This window comes from Balearica regulorum, chromosome 5, assembly GCF_011004875.1.
Source record: "Balearica regulorum gibbericeps isolate bBalReg1 chromosome 5, bBalReg1.pri, whole genome shotgun sequence".
Taxonomy (NCBI): Eukaryota; Metazoa; Chordata; class Aves; order Gruiformes; family Gruidae; genus Balearica; species Balearica regulorum.
Genome location: NC_046188.1, coordinates 60,533,495 through 60,552,053, shown reverse-complemented (window position 1 = coordinate 60,552,053; position 18,559 = coordinate 60,533,495). Strand labels below are relative to the sequence as shown.

Here is an 18,559-nt window from a genome sequence, read left to right as displayed (position 1 = left end):
ACAGGGATTCACACCACCTTTCAATGCCTTCAACAGCAGCAGCATTCCATGGGGAACCATTCTCCTATTTCCAAGACATGGCTCTTACAAAGATGGAGTAAACCAAGGCAGACTGGTCTTTTTATATTAATACCAACTGATCCTCGTATAAAATGTGCACATTTAAAATCAGGGGAGAAATGAGAGCAATTATCATCCTGGCAGTTTGTCTAAAGAGGGTAAATCTGCATGACTGAAATTGAGAGGAGACATTGAACTGACAAATATTGAACTGAATTTTCCTTAATTTCTTTACTCTGTTTGCCAGTGAGTGAAGGCTGCTCTAGAAGACTCTTTGTGAATAAAGGTATAAATTTAAGTGGAAGAGACTCCGTTCATTTATGACTTTGACTTATTTGGAGCCAAGATTTACCCCCAGTCTTCACAGTTATGACATTTTGTGTTCAATCTGGCCTATTCCAGCAGAATATTCAGTCTGTGCTCCTCACAATTATGCCTTGTTTGCATCACACCATAACAAGTGTGCTACGAGAGTTTCACGCACTGGAATCTACCACACAGTATATTTTAAACGCTCTTCAGTTGTCTAAGTCAGCCTCATGGCATGGCAGCAGAATTAAATACAATGGGATCTGGCAGGCTACATTCACAGGCCGGTGTTGTAAAAAGGGGGAAAATAAACATTAACATTTTGACTGTTTCTTACAATTTTTCTAAATACAGTAAAGTAAAACAGAAATACCTTGCTGAGCCTGAAAAACCAAAGAGTTTGCAGGTGCAGTTAAAACAGGCACCTTTCAAGTATACATTCTTCCTCATTCTGCAAGCTTTCCCTTCTTTTTCTTTCCCTCTTTTTCCTTCTTTGCCCAGTGATACTTCCATATTTCCATTAGGCCAGGCAAGGGCAGCTACAGTATAAAACAGACAGAGACAATCTAGGCATTCAAAAGAATGAGGTGCTCAAATCCACACCTGAATTTCCACACCTAATGGCAGCCTTACCCCCACCCAAGTAAACTACTTTTCCCTATTCAGACAAGGGAGATGCCATCCACCTCAATTTAGGCACAGAGTGGATGGCCAGGATCTCCCTCTGGAAGCCTTCAAAGGCACACAGCTCTATCCAGAGAACTAGAAACTTTCTTTAGTAAGACTGGCTTACCAAGCACCAAAAATTTAGCAACAACTTAAGTACCCAGTCCTCTTAATTTGGACCCTCCAAGCTTCAGGACAGACACTTTCCTTGAAGATGCAAACTATAAATTGCAAGTGTAATGTTAAGGCATGAACCTACATCTACCAGAGTATTGTTAAAACAAATATCAGCACAAATTCTGTGTTAACAACAGAGTCATGTATTTTCCATGCTTTTAATACAAACCCCTGAGCTTAATTATTATATTTAGTGTCTAGGGCAGCAGCACTTCCTACCCAGCACCTATCATCAGTCCAGCAATTAATTGCATACCACTGACCTTCATAGAACACCATGGAAATTTTATTACTGTACAACTCAATTGCATTTTGTACAACACTGCCCCATAACTATGTCTTATTATAAAAAAATCATGTGCTTACAAAAGAGATAGTTGAGCCAACTAAACTATGTATAATTTGCAAGAATAAAAAACATTTCACAAGGTTTGCAACATGCATACAAAAAACTTTGCAGCCTTAATACAAGACAAATGTTACTAAGATTCACATTATAGACAAACACAGAATGGAAAACATTCCCTGAAGTCATAATAGCAGGGTTATGCAGTATGCTATTTAAAAGCTATTCACCAACAATGTTCTTTTCCATTTAGCCAGAGCCCTATGGTAGAAATTCAACTGAAGAAAGTAAATTAATTGAAATTGGGGTTCTACAACTGAGGAATTGGATGTGCAAGATGAAGCAGCTGAAGGAAAGGACTACAGTTCCATATACTTTTCAGTACTAGAAGACAGGTCTAGCATCACATCCTGTGTCTTCTACCTTGGAGTTACCTCTCTGCAAGTTTGCCACTTTGAGGGAGCGACATCCTGCTTATGTCCTGCCTTCCTCTCTTCTCTCATTTTTAATAAAATGCTACCGGTCAGCACATTTCTGCTAAGTTCAAGAGTCTCCTTGCTCCTTTCCAAACCAAAGGGTTCATTAAAAAAAAAAAAAAAAAAAAATTATTGCATGACTACTCTGATTTCCATTTGGCACGCTAATATAAGAGTTAATGTAAGTCAGGGCAAGACGACTTTCTCCTTGGATTCAAGGACTGCGTCCAGGATGAAATAGCTTGTCACACCCAGGATTTCAATGCTAGCTTCCAAGTTCCCAGACTCAAGTGACCTAGCAGGACACAGCCACGAACCTCCACGCTAACACATCTGCACCAGCTGCAGGCTCAGATAAGGAAAGGGACTGGACAGCAGGTGGCATGGGCTTTTTGGAAGGTGTACACGTGCACTGAGGGGCCCCAAGAGCTGCTGTTTTGGTAGTTTGCACTGTCCTTGTGCACTTCTGAATCGTCCCCCAAATTTCTTACTGGAGCCATTAGTAAGCAGCAGGCTGGCAACATGCCCACATGCATGGTGAGGTGAATCACCCATCCTCCAAAGTCAAAATCCAAAGAATATCAACAGATAACTATGGAGTAAACTGGAGGTAACCACCAAGCTTTCTTGCAAGTTAAATGAGTAAGGTATTACACTTTTTTTAAAATAACATCATCTCTCCCAAACATCTTGTTCAATTTCCTACAAATAATGAAAAAGCTTTCTACCATGGCAAATTCTACACATCTCGGGCAATGCATTTAATTTCACCAAAACCCAGTTACAGTTGGGTTTACTGTGTTGATCCAGTTTCAGGCCTTTTTCAGTTGAAGATTTGTAACTTATACTGCCACTGACAGTAATATTATCTAGCAAATAAAAATGATCAACAATGCTTGGCTTTGAAGAATTGCCTACACATTGAATGAATTATGTGTCTGGGGCAATTCAGAGCTATATGATGGTAGTGGGTTTGTTTTGTAGTTTTTAAGAAGTTCATTAAAATTTTTCACTTGATATCAACAATTTAGTACTGCCTGTCTTTATAGATCCTTCCATTTCTACAATAGAGCAGATGAAACATTAAGTGAAACTAGCTTCATTGTAATGAAAAAGGAATCTCATAATTAAATTCAGTTTGCTCCCTAAACGCAAATGCACAGAGTACAGACTAGAGAAGAAACATGTAAAGTGATGGTACAATGTAGCATGCACAATTTAAAATCTCCTTTCCTGTAGAAGCCTGGGTTACAAATCAGATTGGAGAGTACACACATTACTGAGATTACTGAAAAGTTGTGTGCAAGGCTATGATTTGGAGGCAACGACCCTGCTCTGTTTGAAAATAAATTCAAAATTCGCATTGGTTTTGCTGACACCTTGGCTTAGATATCCTTGAGGCCTGATCACAGAGCATAATAACGTATAGAGATGCCTGGAATGCCTTGCTATACATATTGATGTAAAAAGAAGTTACAAAACAAATGCAAAGAGGACAGATGAGCCCCCGCCCTCCCAGCCAGGAAAGCTTTTATCGCCATCTCTTCAACACTTTCACTTCTGGCAGAAGTCCCCTCTGCCCGCATGGCCCCTCCAGCTGTCCAAAGTGTCTCCTCCAGACAGTACTGCTGAGCAGGCGGAGCGTGGATTAAACAGTATTAGATGTTCTTTCTGTCATTTTGTTTTCAGTAATTTAGAAAATTAATTTTCTTGTTGTGGATATTTTTAAATTGAGGGAGATATTACAGGAAAAAATAAGAATATCCAAGATCAGAATGTATCAGAAGCTCGACAATACTTAACATGTCTCTGTGACTGTGAATATGTACACAAACATGGGCACATGCATGCACACACACATTAAGATTAAAGTCAAGTCTTTTGGAGGAGGCTCACAAAAAAAAATAAAAAAAAACCATGTTCAACAGGAAGAGTCTGTTTAATGCAGTATTTAAGCATGGCTCTTCCATTTGCATAGATCACTTACAGCAACAGCAATTCAGGAAATTCTCCCATAAAAATCATGCTATATTTTGTCTAAAGCAACACATTCCTTGCAGATCACAGTACCTTTCTCATGCTGTTAATAAGATAATCTGTTACATGAGGCTTACAAATCCATTTAAATTGATTTTAATTAATGAATCAATCACTAGCTACTGACAACTTGGTCTACAGACAGCAAGCAATTCAAAGCCCCAGGTCTCTAATCCCAAACCAAAATCCACATTAGAGCAACAGGATACCTCTCTGATCGATAGCAACACAAAGATGTTCAGTTCATACACATTTAAAGTGTATGAACTTGATCAAAATGTATCTCCAGATCTTGTGCATGACAATTCTCATATTCAGGACTGTTCAATTAGGAAAACAATATTAGATGATTTACATTTATTTGCAAGTGAAATAAATTAAATCAAGCACAACTATAACCTGCTTCTAAACTTTTAATGCTTATTCCACTTGAAGGTTTTGTTTCTTTGTCCTTAAACAATGAGTTGTTTAACATTAATTAATAGAAAATTGCACTTCATATGGTCACAAACATGAACAATGCCTTTTACATACGCTTGGATCCTGTGAAAATTTGCTGCTATTCGCTGCTGCTAAAGTGCTTAAATTTTCCCTTAAACAGAAAATAAGAAAGAAGAAAGATTTCTGTCCCAAAAGCAGCATGCAGAAGCAGCATGAAGAACATCCTTGTTATTTCAGTAAGTTAATTATTGTAATTATTGTTATTACAAGAAGTTAATTACAATGCAGTACGTTAAATCCACAATAGGTGGTGTGATGCTGAACACTGCAGTCCCTAAAGCATCAGCATCTGGCTCCCCATAGCAGAGGGGACACACCTGAGGGATGCTTCTTCTCCTGTGTACACAAACAGCTGGTGCTGTAGCACAGCGTCTGTGAATAAAGCACCACTTAAACTAGCCAAGAGAAAGGAAGAAATAATGCATGCTTCTCCGGGAGCCTCCTTCCTGGACATAAGCATCTAGCTATTCTTTCAAAGGCTGCTCCTTTTTCTTAAACGTGACAGAGAAGGAAGGGTGAGACAAGCCAGCGTGCCTCCAAAACAGCCTAGCTGTTTGTATAGTTAGCTACACTGTGCTAAGCCCAGTGATGCTTTGCACTGCAGAAGCTTGATGGCACAGATCTCTGCTTGCCTGTGACACGGCTCTGTGCTGAGCCCCCTTGCCTGATGTAGACTTGCCTTCAGAAGTAGAGCAGCAGGTACTTGGGGCAGTTTAGTATCCACAGCTGAGATCTTCACAAACTTCCTGTTCCAGAGGTGTTGGTGCTGTGAGAATTGCAGTTATGGACCAGTTACTCTGTTCACATTTTTTTAAATGCTATCTGCACCTTTATGACTCAATAGCATCCCATTACATATTCTACAGTCAACGAAGCAGCTTGCTTGGGTGCTTGCTGCTGCGCCAAAAGTCCCAGCAACCCACCTCAGGCACAGCTGCATTATAACAAAACACATCTGGTGTCCTGTCCCTGGATGGATGCTACCAGCCCTACTGTGGGAAGAAAGAGCAGTTGGCATGGGCCATCAGAAAAGCGACCATGAAAACTGTGCTGACACAAACCTGTCAACCAGGAGAGAAGAGTCTCTGCCTCTCCCTCAAGGGCAACCTCACCTCTAACTCAAAACAGTCCTTCAAAGACTTCGTTGTCTGAGCAAGGGATTGACCCTCTCTGGGTCAACTCCATGAGGACGGAGTTGCACAGGCAGAGGAAGGAGGTGGGAAAAGCCTCTATTATGGATATGGGTCTCCACACAAAAAGGATCTCAGCACTCAGCTGTGTTCCCTCCCTTTTCCTTAGCCCAATCCTTTTCCTGTACTGCCTAACAAACACAAGACTCGAGCAGCACCACACTGGACATCAGTATGAGATGACAGCCGTTTGGCTCCAACACTCTTTAAATGGCCACTAGTTACAGTGAAGTCAGTTTACCAACACTGAACTCCACCAGCTAAGAAAGAATCCAACTTGTAGTTTGCCTTATTAAAGCAATTTCACATATTATCTAATACAAAAGATGTTGTTGCCTAATGTGCAATAACCATACTGCCTGTTTAAATGAAGAGCTCTGTGTTTTTAATCAATACTGCATATACAGTTTAACCAATGCTGTCAAAAGTAGCTTTTTAATGCAGTGCCTCACTAATTTATTGCTCTCAATACTTGTGTTCTTCCCAGTTTGTTATGAAAAAATTATTGTTTGGAGGGAAGAACAAAAAGAATAATTAAAGGTGGTAGGTTTGGCTTTTATGTGCTGCTAATTAGTTAACCAAATAATAAGTACAAGATACCAAACTATCTTTCATAATATTTAAGAAAAACATAAAGGGTTGAATACTTTCCAGGTGTAAACACATTAAGATCAACATTGTACCAAACCTGAATCTGGCCCAGTTAGCTCAAAAATGTAAATAGTGCATCCTCTTGCACAAATGTCGTAGTGTATAGGCACTCCACGTTTAAAGAGACAGATTCTGCAGCAAACAATGCTCCACTGACACAGAGACAATCAATGTGTCCTTGATTATGAGGAGGCAAACAGTTTTCACTACAAAAAAGGAGACTGAAAAACAAATCATGTGGTTTTATTTTACAAGTTCCAAGTTTGGGTTGGGTTTTTTTCAAGCCCTTTTGGAGCACTGAAACAGAATAAAAATAGTTTGTTGCACAAGCATAAAACAAAGTAACTGCTAAATAAACATTTTAAATTTACTCCTATAACTGAACTGTGTTCAGTTCTCGTTCCCATTACTCTTCAGGAGTTGGATGATATCACTAAAATACCTTCCCGTTTTCTGGTAAACTGATTAGATGGGCTTTGTCCAAGAATTGTGCCATAATGCGTTCCCTCTATTTCATATTCTGAATATCACTGCTGGAAAATATACTGCAGCACAAAATGTAGTATATGCCAATATATCCTGACATTCAAATCAAGACCACAAATTATAAACAGTTTCAGCAAATTGACTTGAGTGCCTTTGTTCCTCAGACATACATCTTCCTATTGCTTACAAAAGCAGCATATACTAACCACTAACACTGCTATAGCCAGTACTGGGAAAGGAAGTTATTGAAGCCTGGATTTCCTGCTTTCAGTCGTAGCCAAGAACTGTGAGGCTTGTAGTGGTTTCAGGAACTGACTCATCTAATGATTCATGGATAAGATACTGGGTTTAATATATTTCTGATCATGAGACTCAAACTTCAAAAACAGCGATGCTTAATTTTTATTTTAAAGTAAAAAAAAGTACATAAATCAAGTAAATATTGTCACAGGACACACTGGCTAATAATTATAAATGTGTTTTACAGTGCACTCTGTGTTAAAAAAAAATAGTATGTTAAGCTTCCTGGAAATTCATTTAAAGAGAATGTTGACAATTAATTCAAAATCCAGTGTCAAAAACCCAAATACTTTTGTTGCAACCCTGAGCGCTGAACTTCAAGGGGAGGACAGGTGGGATATCAATTGCATTTTTAGATATACCCTTAGGCACGCATGTATCTACTGCTACATATTAATCAATGAATCCTAGAGCTACTATTGTTAATGCACACGGTGTGTATAAAAAGTATCATCAAAAGATCGGCTCGTAACAATACATTTGGGTGTTTGAAACAACAGGAAAGTTTTGTTTCGGGGATGACTGAAGCCTCAGAGGTCAATCATAAAGCAATGACTAACACTGGATCTTAAGCGCTCAAACACACATGCGTTTTGTGCTAATTCAGAATTCACAACCAGCCATTTTTACACATTTAGTTCTTCCAGAGGGAAGCGTGCCCTCCAGTGCATCAAAATGCTTTTTGCCCACAACACAAATCTCATCAGTATGCTGTAACTTGAACTGCCAGGCTCTTGCATCTAAGAAATAGCTTGAGATAGAAGCTTAATTCTGTGAGGCTCATGTATGGAAAAGTACTGGTTTACTTTTTAATTTTTGAACTGCAAACTGCAGCTACTCAGATGCTATGTACAGTGTTGGGGAGGAGGGCGGGCAGGTGGGAAGAGATGTTAGCATTTCTATATTTCAGCATGTGCACAACTAGCACAAAAAAAGAAAACAAAATGCATGTTGCTGGGAGAAAAAAAAAAAAAAAACCCAGCAGTTAAAACAGTTGACAAGAAAAGGCCAAAGTGCGCTCAGTGGCTGGCAGTCATTTTATGGCTATAGTCCTACAGCAGATTTACTTAGATGACGTCAGTGGCTCCAATCCAGCTTTTCTTTGGTAGCATTTACCACTTGCCTCTTGAAGCCTCCACTATGCTACAGAGCAGTAGACCATAATCAAAATTCCCTTTGTGAAATAGAGTTTACCTCAGGGCACAGAGGCATTGCTAGCTGAATTGCAGGCTCTTCACCCTGTACTGCATGCCCAGAAATAAATAACCTACAATACTGTACTTTCCTTAATACAGAAGAACCATTAAAAGCAGCCTGCTACCTAAAAAAGGGTTCTTTAATTTGTTTCCAAAATCTCAGAGGCCAGAATATTAGTTAATTTTCCAAGCAACCAAGAACTATGATAATTCTACTACCCTTTGGACTTCTTTGTATTATTTTTAGAGATTTTGGAAGATAAAGTTATTTATGGGTCATTGTTTCACCAACAAAAAATATTACTAATGCTAGAGGCTAAAGTGAATTGGTATAGGAAGCTGCATATTTTAAAATTGTCTTGCAAATTCAACCGCTTCAACTGCTTATCTACAACTGGTCAGTAAGCATATAGTAAATATGCCAAGAAGCAGAGCAAGAAATCACTATGCATAAATAATAGTAAATTTAAAGAGCAAAATGCACATTATTTGGAGCTATGGATTTCCTATCACAAAACAATAACTGGAACCAACAAAACACTAGTAAAGGCAAGTCAATCAAATACCAAATCAACTAAAACTTCACAGGCTCTGAAGTATAATAAAAAAAAAACAAACCCAACCCACAACCATATGAGAGATGCATCTTATTGTACTAAATAAACATAGATTTGTTACGTTTTAATGGCCCCATCAGTTCAAAGACAACCATACTCATTATGGGTGAGAACTAGATACGTTAGTGGACTGAAAATTGCTTTTCACCGTTAAGCACTTACAAATTACTTATAGGGAAGATGTGCACGTGCCTTACAGAGAATGAAGCCTCAATACCTCTCCTTTCCCCCCCCATAACACCAGAATGAGAGATCACAGGCCTAATCTGCATGAGCCAAAAGAGAAAAATTGCTATTATCACCCAACTGCATCCGAGTCACATCGTCGACCTGAACTCTAAATCTGAATTTAAAACAGATTTAAAATTTGAGGCATCCCCAAACCAGCTCTGAGTAGACAGACACTAGGATTTCATGTCCCTGCAAAGAAACTAAAAGCCTCTGTTAGCAGTTTTAGATGCCAAGCCAAGTGCAGAAAACCCTTCTCATTTTCTGCAGGTATCCATGTCAACTTGAGCACAGCGGTAAGGTGGGAGCATCACCTCTCACTTCACCGCTCACCTGGTTGGCCTCTAGGTGCTCTGCTAGCTCCTGCATTTTTCCATGCAGTTTCTCTGGGTGGACTCCAGTGGGCCATTAAGGAATGGCCGCTGTCCCAGACCATCATATTACTCTGTTCCGAAAGGAGAGGAGAAAAATCTTCTTATTTTTGACCTCCTTTCATTACTAAAAAAATGGTGTCAGCAAACAGATTTAGAAGATGATTGTAACATTCTTGGAGAGAGAATCTCGTTCTTTTGTTTGCAATTAATGATCCTGGACAGGAAAGGCGTTGTTCAAGCACAAGTGGTCCTTTCCTACCAATAGCCAGAATGAGGAAGGAGTAGAAGCAGCATGGTGACCGGGATGGGCAAAGGGACCATGGGCAGCAGCAGAAGATATAGGATAAGGAAGGCCTAGCAATATAGAGAGCAAAAGGAGGTAAAGAAAAAGCCACCATGGTCCAAAGGAAGGAGAGCCCAATCAAGTGGTGCCCAAGAGCAAGTAAGTGCATACCCGAGGGAAGAGGAGGGTCCGTGCAACCAGAGGCAGATGCGGTGCCCTGTAAGGAACAGCAAGACAGAGCCCGTAGGGCTGAAGACACAGAGGAATGTGCTACAAGGTCAGAGAGCAACGCAGACAGATCCGACCCTAAGGACATCACTGCGGCACTGAATGGAAGACTGTGTTTATGGTTTGAGACTTTCCTGCAACAAAATAATTACGGCCAAAGAAAGGCAGGGGTGGGGAGTGAAGATGAGGAAACTTCCATTGAATCTTCAAGTGTTCTACAAGGTTTTCAGTTGATCAGGCAAAAGCAGAAATAAAAAAGTAAAAATCTTCAAAGATCAGCTGACAGCAGATATAGGGACACAATTCTTTTCAAAGGTTACTTTTTTTTGAAAGAATAACAGTAAAAATCAGGGATGTGGAAAATGAAACTGTTTACAGAGTTTTGCCTTTTATTTTAAACTGTAAACCACCGTTAGGACAAAAAGTATGTATGCATGGTAGTAGTGGTGGATTAAATATGAACAAAATTTCCTTTCTCCCACAAATTAATGCCTCCAAACACTATATATTTTTTAATTGAGATACACATAACAGAGGCTTTAATCCATTAAGCCTCTATGAATTTACCTTTTCTCCTAAAGTCTGTTCTGACATTTTCTCCCCTCAAAACCAAAATGTCATTCCTGAATTATAATCTCCCATCAGAAAGACAACCATGTAAAAAAACATGCCAGCTAATTCCAAAAATAAGCACCATTGTTCAGGGCACCATGAGGTGAATGAATGGAGAGAGATTCCACCAAGGGAATAACTGCGATGTCTATAATGTTAAGGAATAATTTGGCACCAAAAATACCCAAGGCCATACTGGTTGGTGATTCAAACATGAAGCATATCAAAATGCTACTGATAAGCTAAATTAACAGATAGCTTATCTGAAGCATATACTAGCCATATGGTGCCACAACTTCTGTTGCCTGTTGCTGGCATAACAATAGGCTACTGCAGTCTTAAGACTGGAAGCACTATTTGACAAACTGTCAACAGCATTTTTATTTTTTTGCAGAGCTCTAGGGCAATGGCACACTTGCCTATTTGCATTTTTTTTAAACAGGTGAACAAAGAGTAAACCAGATGTCAACTTTAGAAATCGAGCTGTCTGGATCAGGAGATTTAACAGAGGCAGGCATACTGCTACAGCTCAAATCTAGACAATGAGCTTTTCTAAAAACACTCTGGCCTAGGGGAGTGGCTATTTAAAACACTTGGCTTCTTTTATTTCCAGCACTATGGAAGTGAATTCCTGCTCTTAAGTGCCAGCTCAAATGAAGTCATTTTATTTCACTGGGGCTGTTCTTTGCATTTTAGAAATGTAGCATGTACTGTAGTAAAGGAAAGACAAGTATGAAAAAAAAAAATCTGAGTCTTTTTAAGATAGAAGCTGAGTAAAATGCGGGGGGGGGGGGGGGGATGTGGAAACTAACAATTTGATCACATAGAAAAAAAAAATCTGTGAAAGAATAATTTAGAGTGCAAGTTGAATGAAAAAAAAAATTGTTACAGTTTTTGTTAAAAAACAAAAAAAAATGTTTTTGAAAGCTTTAGAAAGACCTGATATTTACAACCCCCTCAAGCTCCACGAAGACAAGGTGTGAATACTGACATATAAGGAAGATTTACAATGGGACTTTAATATGTTACAGAAACACAATCAGTTAATACCACAAAAAAATCATGAAAGTTGTCTTCTTGCTTTATTTAAGAAAAGGAAATCTTTGTTACTTGTATACTATTTCAGGAAAAATCTTTTAAGAACAACAGAGTAATCCACTCAATCATTTCAAAAATTGACAAAAACTACTGTCAATCAATATATAGTAGATCTGTCTATGGTATTCAATTATGAAAATGTGGGTTTAGTTGTGTTCTGTAGGAGTGTGAAAGACATAATGAGAAAAATAGATAACTTTCTGTTCTAATAATCTGTTCTGTTTTGATAGGCAGTTATGGGAACATATTTATTTTCTGACTTATACCCAGCTAAGTACGTAGCATTTTTAGATTATCTTTTCAAATTGTTCTTGAACATTCTCAGTTTAAAAAAAAAAAAAACAACCTCCTTTCATATTAAGTTGAGATTGCACTTGAACTCTTTCCAAAAGCCAGAGCTGTACTGAATTATGATAATTAGAAAGCTGTGCGCATAAAAGGCAGCACAGTTGATGCATTTAAAAAAGTTCATGCCAGAGAATATAAGTTCAATATGTTCTCACATAATTAACATTTCCCATCATTAGCAGCAGTTTTCAGTTCATGTATCTGTAAAAACAACAGCACTCGTCATTGTTTTAGATTCCCAGTCAATAGCATTTTAATAGTTTTACACATAATCCTAAACTTTCCTCCCCTTCCCCCTCCAAGCACACTGAGATTTCACATTCTACCTTCTGACCTGCTAGCAAATAAACTTGTATTTTGTGCTTATATGCTTCTGCTGCCGCACAGACTATCTCCGACTCGAAAGTTTAGCGAAAAGCTAGTAAGAGCTAGAAATCTAAGAAGGCCATTTGGAAAGGTGCAACAGGATGCAGAGGGAGTAATCACGTCGTTCCAGTAAACAATGACTAGAAGACAAAGAACAAAAAGTTGTAGGTGATACCTTCAACTGGACGCGAGCCAAACTAAAACGGGCTGCTTGAGCAGCCTCTGACAAACCCAGACACAAGCTGGAGGGACTAGGAAATGGGGTTGCAGCCCTGCACCAACCAGGCAAGCATCTATAAACCCTTTACACACTCTGCAGATTTTCATCGTGTTCTTGACGTATGTACAAAAATTTGTCTAACCAATAAGGCCATGTAGTGCATGACAGGTTACTCAGAGACATTCATAGACTTCCTGTGTAGAATATCTCAAATTAGGCGTTAGGAGCCAAATTTTTATACAGGCTCATTGCCTTCTTTCTCTTCCCTCCACTTCTTCAATCTCTGTATTTTAAAATTAGTATAATTCTGGTGGAACTTTAATAACCTGATATAGTATAAAAGTTGCTGAATCTGCATCAACACAGAAAGAAATTTTGGCTTTACCAATAACAAGATAAAACTCACAGTGATTGCAGCGGGATCAGGTTTTCATACAAAACCAAGAAAGGTTTCGGGTATTAAATTGGAAAACTCCTAGCCGAATTTTATGCGACAAATCTGAGGAACAGATTTGAAGTTGGTGCCTCAAAGGATTGAAGTCTGCAACTTTTCACTCTGCAACTTTTCACTCTCTTATGTTTTGGAAATGAGCAATCATTAAAACCAAACACAAAATTATTCCAGGAAATATTATTCCATCCTTGTTCCACTTGCAAAAGTCAAAAGGAGTTTTGTGCAAGAACAGAGAGCAAGATATGGTCATAAAGTGGGAATTTATTGCAGAGATTTTTCTTCTAAAAATGTGTCTTCAGCGTGGCTTAGAGTTGGTTGGCTTTACAATAAATAATGCCATTAATCCGTTCATATATCACAGGATACAATTTAAATTATACAGTACTTGCATAAACTGCCACAAAACCTCAAACAGCCGTTTCTTTCAGGGAGATGATTTACCTCTTGCAGGGTCTAAAATTTTGTTGAGACTCACTTAAATTATTTTTTTTTAATAGTAAATGGCTGTAGTTTAAGAATATAAAACATTCCTACTTGCGGCAAGCACTAATGGCAAAGTGCTGCGTGGTGACAAAACAGCAATTAAATCTCAAATCCCAGAAATAAGTAACTACTATTTCTCTCATGCAAAAGTAGATCCCTCTGATGAACTGTGGATTTCAAAATTATGTTTAAAGGGCCAGTTTGCACCCTCATTACAGCCAACGTAATATAGAAAGAGGCCATATGAAGTCAATGGAATTAACCTGAATTTAGATCAGATTTTTAAAAATCAGCCCTCACCTCATATTTGCACATACTGTCAATAAGAGCAGAAATGGAATGAGCAACCAACTTTTAATAGAAATTTGCCTGCAAGTTTTATGCAGATTGCAAGCAAAGTAGAACATAAGCCCCACACAAAAATTTGAAAAAGCATGTGTGTCAAATCTGATACTTTTTAATCAGAGACACAGAATAGCACCCATGTCCTTCTTTAGACATCAAATATCATACTAACCATGCACATAAAGCATATGCTGTAAGTATCTTAGTATTTGATCCAGTGAACCTTTATTCCTATGAGTCATCCCAGTCACTTTAACCTGAGTAACAACTGGATCTAGTAAACCTTTTCTTCTTAAATAAATGGAATCACTTCAAAAAGACAGTTTTAAAAGCATCTCTGGACAGATACAGCATTAATATTAACATCACAAAGAAACACCAGATAAAGAGAGTGATGTATGTGTGTCTATATACAGTCAGAAACCATGCATTCAAAACGTACTGTTTGAAGGGAACCTTCTCTCACACACACACATGCAGAACTGTACACAAGATCTTCATGTTTTGGAAACAGTCTTAGGCACTTTCCAATAAAATCAGATTACTTCTACGGAAATTGTTCCAACAGTGTAGCCATCCTACTTTATAGATTGAAAATTGACAGCTATATCATAATACACAATTATATATTTTTACCTTTCACTTTTTATTATGTGAAAGGCACCAGAATTTCCCTCTAGGTCCAGAAGTCTTTCTTACTCTTTTGCCTGTACTATATCTTGAAAGTTTGCTTACAATATGATATACAAAGGTAGCTTAAAAAGAAAGAAGGTAGAAAGCGTTTTTCTTCTACATGTGACTTCACTGAGCTTAACTTTTTCAGGCACGGACAAACAAAGCCTAAAAACCACTTTAACAATATCCAAAACCACTACACCGTCCAGCAACAACAATTTTAAAAAAAAAAATCACTAGTTACAAATTATACCAAACATGTTACACATATGCTCACGCATCTCCACACATCACGATACGCTATCATTGCTCAGCTGGAGATTCATGGCGGGTCTAGCTCATAATTAAGTTTCTGTTGTTCTTTTTTAGCTGTTTAATTAAAACTCCTTTAAGCAGAGGCTGTCTTTATTAAGACCCCTGTCAAATCAAAATTTTTCCTCTGCTTCACTGCTTGCATACATCCCACTCAGCACTAAGAAACTATACAGAATATAAAACCATAATTTGAATCTCAAGAGCTGTTGTTACTCTCTCCTGGGTGCGAAGGCTAATAATATTTACTTCACCAAAACTGTGTATGTAAAATCGATGCTCAAAATACACCTAATGTGTTTGGCAATAAAGTACTTTCCAAAGGTATTTCTAGATTACCAAGAAGAAAAATTGAAATAAATCCTTTGCATCTAAAATTTCTGCTAAAAAAGTCTGCAGCAAACAAAATGTAGAATTATCCCTACTGGTATACAAAATGCCTTATGACCTAATTAAAAGTCAGTGCAGCGCGAAGAGATGTGTTTTACCATGAAGATGATAAACACACCTCAAAGAAGTTTACCCTTAATGCAAATAATTTCAAAAAGTTGATTTTAAAAATCTGCAAGTTCAAAATGTGACTTAAATAGAAAATCTTGAATTTTGTCTTTTAAGAACATTCACTGTATTAATTCCTGTATTTCTATTCCCAAATAAAGCATGCATATGTGTATATAAATATGCATATAAATATATACACACACACATATACAAACAAACATGCAAGCTTCCCTCCCGCCCCCAGAAGTAATTTAATATACAGGTCTATGTCATTTTTGATAGCATCATCTAACCATCAGTACAATCTAATATCCCTGTAATGGTATTCCCCAACTATTTATAGAGACAGAATATATCATACATTACAGACCCACATTACCAATCTAGGGTTATAAGAAGAATCCTACATAATTTTAAATTAAGTCCTAATGTAATTATAATCATTTTTGTTTTCATATTCAATTGCAGGTAGCACTTAGTTATTTACATGAATTTTCCTGTAAGAGGCATTCCCACAGAGATTTCCATATTAGATATACTGCATAATAACTGAACATTCAGTTAGAGAAAACAGTATTTTATCAGTACAGCTCCAAACTTTGCCATTACCTAGGTTAGATATCTCTGTAAAACCGCTAACTGGCAATATTGCATTTTTAAACTTTATCAGCGCTAAGGGAAAGCAAATATGCTTCTTTTAGACAGGACTACAGTGGGAGAGGTACCTTTTTTCCCTGAGGCTCTGCCATTTCAGCTTACATTTCTTATACACGCTATTTTACGTCAGAAGATGCCAGTACAATCTGATGTTTCTCGGCCTTTCTTTCCCAGACGGTGTTCAACCACGAACAGTTAAAAAATATTGGGAGCCATTTACATTCGAAGAGCGTGGAGCAGAACTGCTCCCTAACTTTCCGGCACTTCTGGAGGTCACTTTTCATTTCTTCGTATCAAAGGCAGGCACTTGTTTCTAATAAGTTAACAACTCTCCTGAGAAACATGCGTGGCTGGTATTTCATTGTTTCGTAAATATTTTTATACTGTAATACCATTCAACTTAAAACAGATTTCAAGAGGAGAAAAATCATGACTAGGATTATGTTCAACCAAGTTAGGAGTGCAAACTTTTTTACTTGGTAAAAAGAGAGATTCCCCCCCCCCCCCCCCCCCCACCCCCCCCCCCCCCCGTAGCTTTATTTCTCCTCATTGTTTGTATTTAGCTTTTTGGAGGGGGGCGCGTTGTTTTAATGTTGTTACAAAAGCCGTACTGTATAACTTTTTCCCTCCCCCTTAGAAGTGTACTTCCTTTGAAAATGCTCCTTCTGCGAACAAAGGCTGCCACCGGCCCTCCGCATCAGCACTGTGGACATCTGTAGAAGAGATCTCTTTAAAACGTGACGGATAAATAAAAAAACCCTATGGTTCCTACCGAAAGGAAGTTTTCCAGGGACAATCTCCTCGGTGTTGTTGTAACTGCGACTTTGTCTTTTTTGGATACAATGTTTCTGCTGACTCCCGAAAATTTTCCACTTGAATGTGCAATTAACCAGCAGCAGCGGCAGCAGCGGCTCTGGAGAAGGAGAAGAAGCAGCGAAAAAGGACATTCCTTCTTTCATCTTTTAGAGGAAAATAAAAGGGGGATGGAAAGCAAAACTCGGGGGAGCGCACCGAGCAGAGCTCCGAGCCAGGCCGGGCCGCTCGGCAGCCCGCACCGCCGGGGGATTGCTCCTGAGGGCTGCGAGCCTCTGCGGCCAGCGCAGGGCTGCTCCCAACTTCTTGCTTCCCCGTGGAAAAAAATGTGAAAAATGCCAAGGATCGGTGCGCGCGTGTGTGTGTGTGAGAGAGAGAGAGAGAGAGCGCGTGTGTGTGTGTGTGTGTGTGCGCGTGTGTGTGCGCGCGTGTGTGTGCGCGCCCGGCTGCAGAGCAGTGACTCAGGCAACTAAGTGCGAGCGGCGGCGGCGGCGGCGAGGGGGAGCGGAGCGGCGCGGGGCGGGCAGCAGCCGCCTGTTGCAGCTCCGGCCGCGGCCCCGCAGCGGCAGAAACTCCGCGGGAAACAACTTCTCCCCCTGCCGCGGCCCCTCTCCCGCCTGCCCCGGCACCTGCGGGGGCGCCGGCCCCCCGGGCCGACCCCGGCCGGGGCCGACCCCCCGCCCCACCGCACAAAGCGCCGGCGGCGCGGCATGCGCGCCCTCGGCCCCCTCTTACCTCCGCGCCGCGGCCCCCCTCCGCGCACCGCCAGCGCGCCGCACTCCGACAGCAAACTTCGCCCGCCGCCCCCGGGCCGCCCCGGCTATTTATGGCCCCGCGCCTATTTTTAATCCGCCGCTGGCTATTTATACCGCGGCGGTAGGTTGCCGCGGGCCGCGGACGGAGCCCTCGGAGGATGAGTTGCTGCCCGGCCGGCGGCGGGGCGGGCCGGGCTCCCGGCCGGGCTGCGCGGGCGCCAGCGATGCGAGGAATGCGCGGAATGAGGGGAGGAATGAAATGAACGCGGGAGCGGGGCGGCCGCGGGGCGGAGCGCGGCCCGCCGCCCCCTGCGGCCGCGGGCGGGCGGGCGGGCGGGGCGGCGGGCGGGGCCTCTGCGCCGCGCTGACCTCATAGGGGAGCCCGCGGGAGGGGGCCCGGCGGGAGGGGAAGGGGAGCGGGAGCTTGGGGCACTGTACCGCCGCCACCCGCTTGTCGGGCGTCCGCGGTGCTCCGCAACGGGGTCCCGCAACGGGGTCCCGCAACGGGGTCCCGCAACGGGGTCCCGCAACAGGGTTGCAGAGTATGGAGTTGCGATGGGGTCCGCAATGGGCCACAGGACCTTGGGCCCCGGGCCCTCGTGGATGGGGAGGCTCTCCCGGGGAGCCCAGCTTACCCACGTGCTCGTCCAAGCCCTGGGCGCACCGCAGAGCCCTGTGCAAACGAGCCGCTGCCACTTCCCAGGAAATGCAGATGTGCGCCCAGGAGGTTACCCCCAGCACCCGGGGCCCAACAGGGTCCTGGAAGAGGGTGAGCGGGAAGGCTTTGTACACGTC

At 40.9% G+C, this 18,559-nt stretch overlaps 1 protein-coding gene across 7 annotated transcripts in view; it reads right to left on the bottom strand.

Annotated features, from left to right (window-relative positions):
* TEAD1 (TEA domain transcription factor 1) overlaps positions 1 to 17,312 on the bottom strand; it is a 163,497-nt gene extending 146,185 nt beyond the window's left edge. For 4 of the 7 annotated variants that reach the window (XM_075755206.1, XM_075755207.1, XM_075755208.1 and 1 more), the window contains exon 1: positions 16,969 to 17,312. The gene's annotated coding sequence lies outside the window, so the exon portion shown is untranslated. The remainder of the gene's footprint in view (positions 1 to 16,968) is intronic. The other 3 variants (XM_075755209.1, XM_075755211.1, XM_075755212.1) reach the window with 1 other exon arrangement.
* Between the last annotated feature and the right edge of the window lie 1,247 nt (positions 17,313 to 18,559).